At 39.3% G+C, this 5,906-nt stretch overlaps 1 pseudogene; it reads left to right on the forward strand.

Moving 5' to 3' along the window:
- The first annotated feature begins 3,944 nt into the window (after window positions 1-3,944).
- On the forward strand, window positions 3,945-5,588 carry LOC145098789 (zinc finger BED domain-containing protein RICESLEEPER 2-like; annotated as a pseudogene).
- Window positions 5,589-5,906: the final 318 nt, after the last annotated feature.

The raw sequence follows: 5,906 nt of genomic DNA on the forward strand, positions 1-5,906 counted from the left end.
TAAAAGATGCTAAATTCAAGTAAATTATAGATATATGGATCGATTGCTTAGTGTAAAAGTGTCAGGTTGTCACATCCTCCCCCCGTTAGGGGAATTTCGTTCTGAAATTATAGTTCAAGCAACTAAGCTATTACATATTAACTAAGCAAAAAGATGAGGATATTTATGTTTCATTTAATCCTCGCACTCCCAAGTGAAATCCGGTCCTCGCTTGGCATTCCAGTGATCCTTTACAATTGGGATGCGACTTTGCTTCATTCACTTGACTTCTCGATCCATAATTTGCACAGGTTCTTCCACGAAGTTGAGACTCTCGTTGCTTTCGATCTCGTCGAGTGGAATTACAAGAGTCTCGTCGGATAGGCACTTTTTCAAGTTCGAGACGTGGAAGGTAGGTTGTATGTTACTAAGCTTGTGGGGTAGGTTGAGTTTGTAAGCTATGGGGCCTATTTTGGCGAGAATCTCGAAAGGCCCTATGTACCTTGGGTTCAGCTTTCCACGCTTTCCAAAGCATATCGTTCCTTTCCAGGGCGAGACTTTCAAAAGGACTCGGTCTCCCACCTGGAATTCCAAAGGTTTTCTTCGTTTGTCTGCGTAGCTTTTCTGTCGATCCCTAGCGGCTTTTAATCGTTCGCAAATCTTTAAAATCTTCTTGGACGTTTCTCAAATGATCTCTGGACCCGTGAGGGCGCTGTCAGGAACTCGTCCTTTGGCTAACTAAGTGTCACCCACCTCAGCCCAGCACAGAGGGGATCTGCACTTCCGATCGTAGAGGGCTTCAAATGGAGCTGCCTTGATGCTCGTATGATAATTATTGTTGTAGGAAAACTCCACAAGGGGTAAGTGTGTATCCCACGCTTTACCAAATTCAATCACACAGGCTCGCAACATATCCTCTAAGGTTTGGATCGTCCTCTCACTTTGTCCGTCAGTCTGTGGGTAGTAGACTGTACTCATGTCCAACCTCGTTCCTAATGCTTTTTGCAGTGATTGCCAAAATCTCGAAGTGAACCTACTATCTCTATCAGAGATAATAGATACAGGGACACCATGCAGTCGTACTATTTCCTTAATGTAGGTTCTTTTGAGTTTCTCCATCTTGTCTGTTTCTTTGATAGGTAGGAAGTGTGCGGACTTGGTCAGTCTGTCGACGATGACCCATATGGTATCCAGCCCACCCGTTGTCTTGGGTAGCATAGTTATGAAATCCATAGTGATCTGCTCCCACTTCCATTCCGGTATCTCCGGTTGTTGGAGAAGACCTGATGGCTTCTGGTATTCGACCTTGACCTTTGCGCAAGTAAGGCACTTACTCACGAAGGTAGCAATCTCTGCTTTCATGTTAGGCCACTAGTATAGCTTTTTGAGATCCAGATACATCTTATCTGAACCTGGGTGAACGGAGTATCGAGTGTTGTGTGCTTCCTTCATGACCAAGTCTCTGAAACCTCCGTGGCATGGGGTCCAGATTCGGTCCATGAGATATTAGGCTCCATCACCCTTGACCTCCAAGTTCTTATCCATTCCACGCAGGGATTCTCCCGCCACATTCTCAGGATTTTAGGCTTTGAGCTGAGCCTCCTTAGTCTTTGCAGATAGATGCGAATGGATAGTCATTGTTAATGACTTGACTCTTCGACCAGAATACTCGTTTCTACTTAGGGCGTCTGCTACCACGTTGGCTTTCCCCGGGTGATAACGAATCTCGCAGTCGTAATCATTGAGTAGTTCGACCCACCGTCGTTGTCTCATATTGAGCTCCTTCTGGTTCAATATGTGTTGGAGACTTTTATGATCAGTGTATATTATGCTCTTCGTTCCATACAGGTAATGTCTCCAGATTTTCAGAGCGAATACAACCGCCCCTAACTAGAGGTCGTGAGTGGTGTAGTTAACCTCATGTGTCTTCAGCTGCCTTGAGGCATAGGCGATGACCTTACGTCGTTGCATCAAGACACAACCAAGCCCTTGATTTGATGCATCGCAGTGTACCACAAAATCTTCTGTCCCTTCAGGAAGGGATAATACCGGTGCGGTGCATAGAGCTCGTTTTAGGGTCTAGAATGCATTCTCCTGTTTCTCTTCCCAGTCAAATGTTACTCCCTTCTGTGTCAACATGGTAATAGGTTTCGCAATCCGAGAGAAGTTCTGAATGAATCTGCGGTAGTAGCCAGCGAGGCCCAGAAATTGACGAATTTATGTGGGCGTCTTTAGTGCTGACCAGTTCTCGATAACTTTAATCTTGGATGGATCCACGTGGATTCCTTCCTCACTAACCACTAGGGGTGTAAACGAGACGAGACAGCTCACAAGAAACTCGGGTCCGACTCGGAAAATATTCAAAATCGACTCGGCTCTAATCGAGTCGAGCTCGAGCTCGAGCTACTCGAGTACATTCTCGAGCCGAGCTCGAGTATTAAATTACCCGACTCAAAAAGCTCGTGAGCTTAATCGAGTATTTATAAAATAACATTTTTACCCTTTATACATCTAGTAAATTATTAAACAATTTTAATATTTTTAACTATTAATCTTATACTCTATTAGGCAGTCAAGGAAATAAGACACTAAAGATTTCAAAACATTTTTACACTTTCTAGCCCTAATTCCTAACTAATTACACGCCTCCCTCCATACTCCATTGACGAATCTTATACCTCAAATCCTCAATTCATTGTCGTTCCAGACTTCCGGTACGACAATACCTGCTATCTTCGAGACTTCGACCACCGCTAGTCCTCTACCGTTGAGGCGTCAACAACCGCTAGCCCACTACCGACCAGTCAACCACCTACATTCTACAGTCGACGTCGGTATCAGTACCTGCCGCAGCCAACGAAAAAATCTTTGGCTAGTCGACGTTCACAAGCCTGAGAAAGGTATCACTATCATCAATATTCAAAATTTCCAAATAAATTTTAGTGAATGTTATCTTTGATTTTCTGTAGTGTAATTTATACTGTAAAAAGTTCGAAGAAATAATTTCGATTTGTATTTTACACTTCAGTAGTTGATTGGTATGAGTTCACATGGTTGGGACTTGGGAGTTTCGTTACTCAATATTCATGTTGTGCTTAACGAAGTGTTTTTTTCTTAACTTATCTTCATTTTTCACTCATGTCTCTCACTCACGTCTGTCACTCTATGATGTATGGACTAAGAAATCAGTCAATCACAACAAAATTCTTTTCTATTACAGATTATTGTTAGCATTTAGGTATGAGATTAGATTATGTTAAAAAATTTTGTATTACAGATTTCTTACATAATTATTTTCCCTGCCTACTATTATGATATTGTCTATTGCCTTCTGGTTTTCATTAAAAAGCTGTTGATCTATTTTGTTGAATTATATTTATTCCATTGATAGTTTCATAATGTCATATAGATTTTTTGCAGATGGAATCATGTAGACCTGAAGTTTCATCAGCTCCAACATTGGAGCAAAATTTTGCTGCAAACCAACAACATGAGAACACTGGTTCTGTAAATGACAGAAATAGCCCTCCTAATAATACTGAAGAAGAAAATGCAGATGACGAAAGTTCCCATTTTGAAAGGAAGAAAAGCCAAAAGACTTCTCCAGTATCGGATGATTTTAAAGAAGTTATGATGTCTGATGGGACTAAAAAAGCACAGTGTATACATTGTAAAAGTAAACTCTCCATATTACCAAGCGCTAGTACTAGTCATTTGGGACGACACTTGAAGAAATGTATCCCAAAAAAACTTTATGACCAACAACAACAAAATATCACTTTGCAAGTAGTTGATTCGGGAAGTAGTTCACAACATGTCACACCGCCCTTACCGATGGAAAGTTTGATATGATGAAAATGAGAGAGTCAATTGCACATTGGATACTTATGCACGAACATCCTTTCACAATTGTTGAGGAAGAGGGGTTTAACATGATGCAAAAGCGCGGAATGCTTGAGTGGGAAACCGTCTCACGTGTTTCCATTAAGGCAGATTGTAAAAAAGTTTTTGAGATAGAAAAGAAGAAGTTGAAGGATTTATTGAAATCTATTTCAAGGATTAGTGTGACCACAGATATGTGGAAGTCTACCAATCAGAAGATCGAATATATGGTTCTTACAGGCCATTTTGTCGATTATAATTGGAATTTACAGAAGCGTGTTCTTAGCTTTATTCACTTACCTCCTCCTCATCGTGGGCTTGAGATTGCCGACAATCTTTATAAGTGTTTGAAGGATTGGTGCATTGAGAATAAGGTGTTTACTATTTTGGTTGACAATGCCTCTAATAATGACTCGGCTGTTAGGATCTTAAGTGAAACTTTTTCAAGGGTTAAGAAGTTGCCTTGTGGAGGAAAGATATTTCATGTACGTTGTTGTGCACACATCTTGAATCTTATGGTTCAAGATGGACTTTCTAGAATTGGCCATATCATTGAGGATATACACGACTCTGTCACATTTATCAATCAAAATGATTCAAGACTCAACTTGTTTTCTGAGATTGTGCAACAATTACAATTGCCACATAGAAAACTTATTCTTGAATGCAAGACAAGGTGGAACTCAACATATGAAATGTTGTCCGCTGCAATCAAATTTAAAGAGGTATTTCCAATGTACAAAGAAAGAGAGCCACGCTACATTAGTTTTCCCACAAATGAAGATTGGATAAAGGTGGAAAAGGTATGTGAGATTTTAGAAGTTTTTTACTCTGCAACTAATATTATCTCCGGTAGTGATTATCCAACTTCAAACCTATTTCTTAATGAAGTTTATAGAATCAAAGTTTTGTTGGACAAGAAGCTTCAGGATCCTAACGAAGATCATTTTGTTCATGACATGGTTCGGTGCATGAAACAAAAATTTGATAAGTATTGGGGAGAGTTCAACTTGATGATGTCGATTGGTGCTATTTTAGACCCTAGGTGCAAAATGAGGGTTATTGAGTTTTGTTTTCCTAGGATATATCCCGAACAGGAAGCTCGTGAAAATATAGACAAAGTTAAAAAAAGCTTTATATGAATTGTATGGAGAATATGTGGATGAATATTATTCTAGTGGCGGTGAAGGAAATTGTGAAACTGTTGTTGGTTTAAGTGGAAACAATGTGAACATTCAACCTTCATCTTCCGGATGGTCTGAGTTTGCTCAGTTTGTAAGAACAGTTGAAAATATACAACCACAAAAATTAGATTTAGATAATTATCTTGAAGAGGGTTGTTACATTTGTGATGTTGGCCCAACACCATTTGATGCTTTACAATGGTGGCGATCAAATTCGTTAAAATATCGTATATTATCACGCATGGCTCGAGATATACTTGCTATTCCCATCACCACTGTTGCATCGGAAGCTACTTTTAGTGCGGGTAGCAGAGTTATTGACACATATAGAGCATCATTGGCTCCCGAAACAGTTGAAGTCTTACTTTGTGGAGGAGATTGGTGTCGAAGCCTCCATGGTTTGATAAGAAAGAACAAGGTATGATTCATTTGTTTCTCATTACTTTTTCTTTATATTTTCTAATTTAATATATTTATTGTTCTCGTGTTTATGCGTTTCAGAAAGAGAAACAACAAATGGAGATCAATCTTCCTATTCCATGACAGATACATGAAAAGTAAGCATATTTAAAATGTTTAAAACTGTAAATTTTAGCTAATTTTTGTTGTTTTCAGGTTAAGTTGTTTTTTTTGCTGTTGTTGTTGTTTTTCTGTTGCTGTTGTTGCTGTTTTTTGCCACTGTTGCTGCTTTTTTGGTGCTGTTGTTGCTGTTTTTTTTTTTTTGCCACTGTTGCTGTTTTTTGGTGATGATTTTTGATGTTGCTGTTTAGGTTAGTTTGCTGTTTTTTTTTTGCTGTTTTTTTGTGGTTATTTGTGTTGTATTTTTTGGTTATTGTTGTTATTTTGACAGGTACAAGAGAT

Source organism: Lactuca serriola, chromosome 4 (assembly GCF_051521515.1).
Source record: "Lactuca serriola cultivar US96UC23 chromosome 4, Lser_US96UC23_V15, whole genome shotgun sequence".
In the NCBI taxonomy this organism is placed as follows: Eukaryota; Viridiplantae; Streptophyta; class Magnoliopsida; order Asterales; family Asteraceae; genus Lactuca; species Lactuca serriola.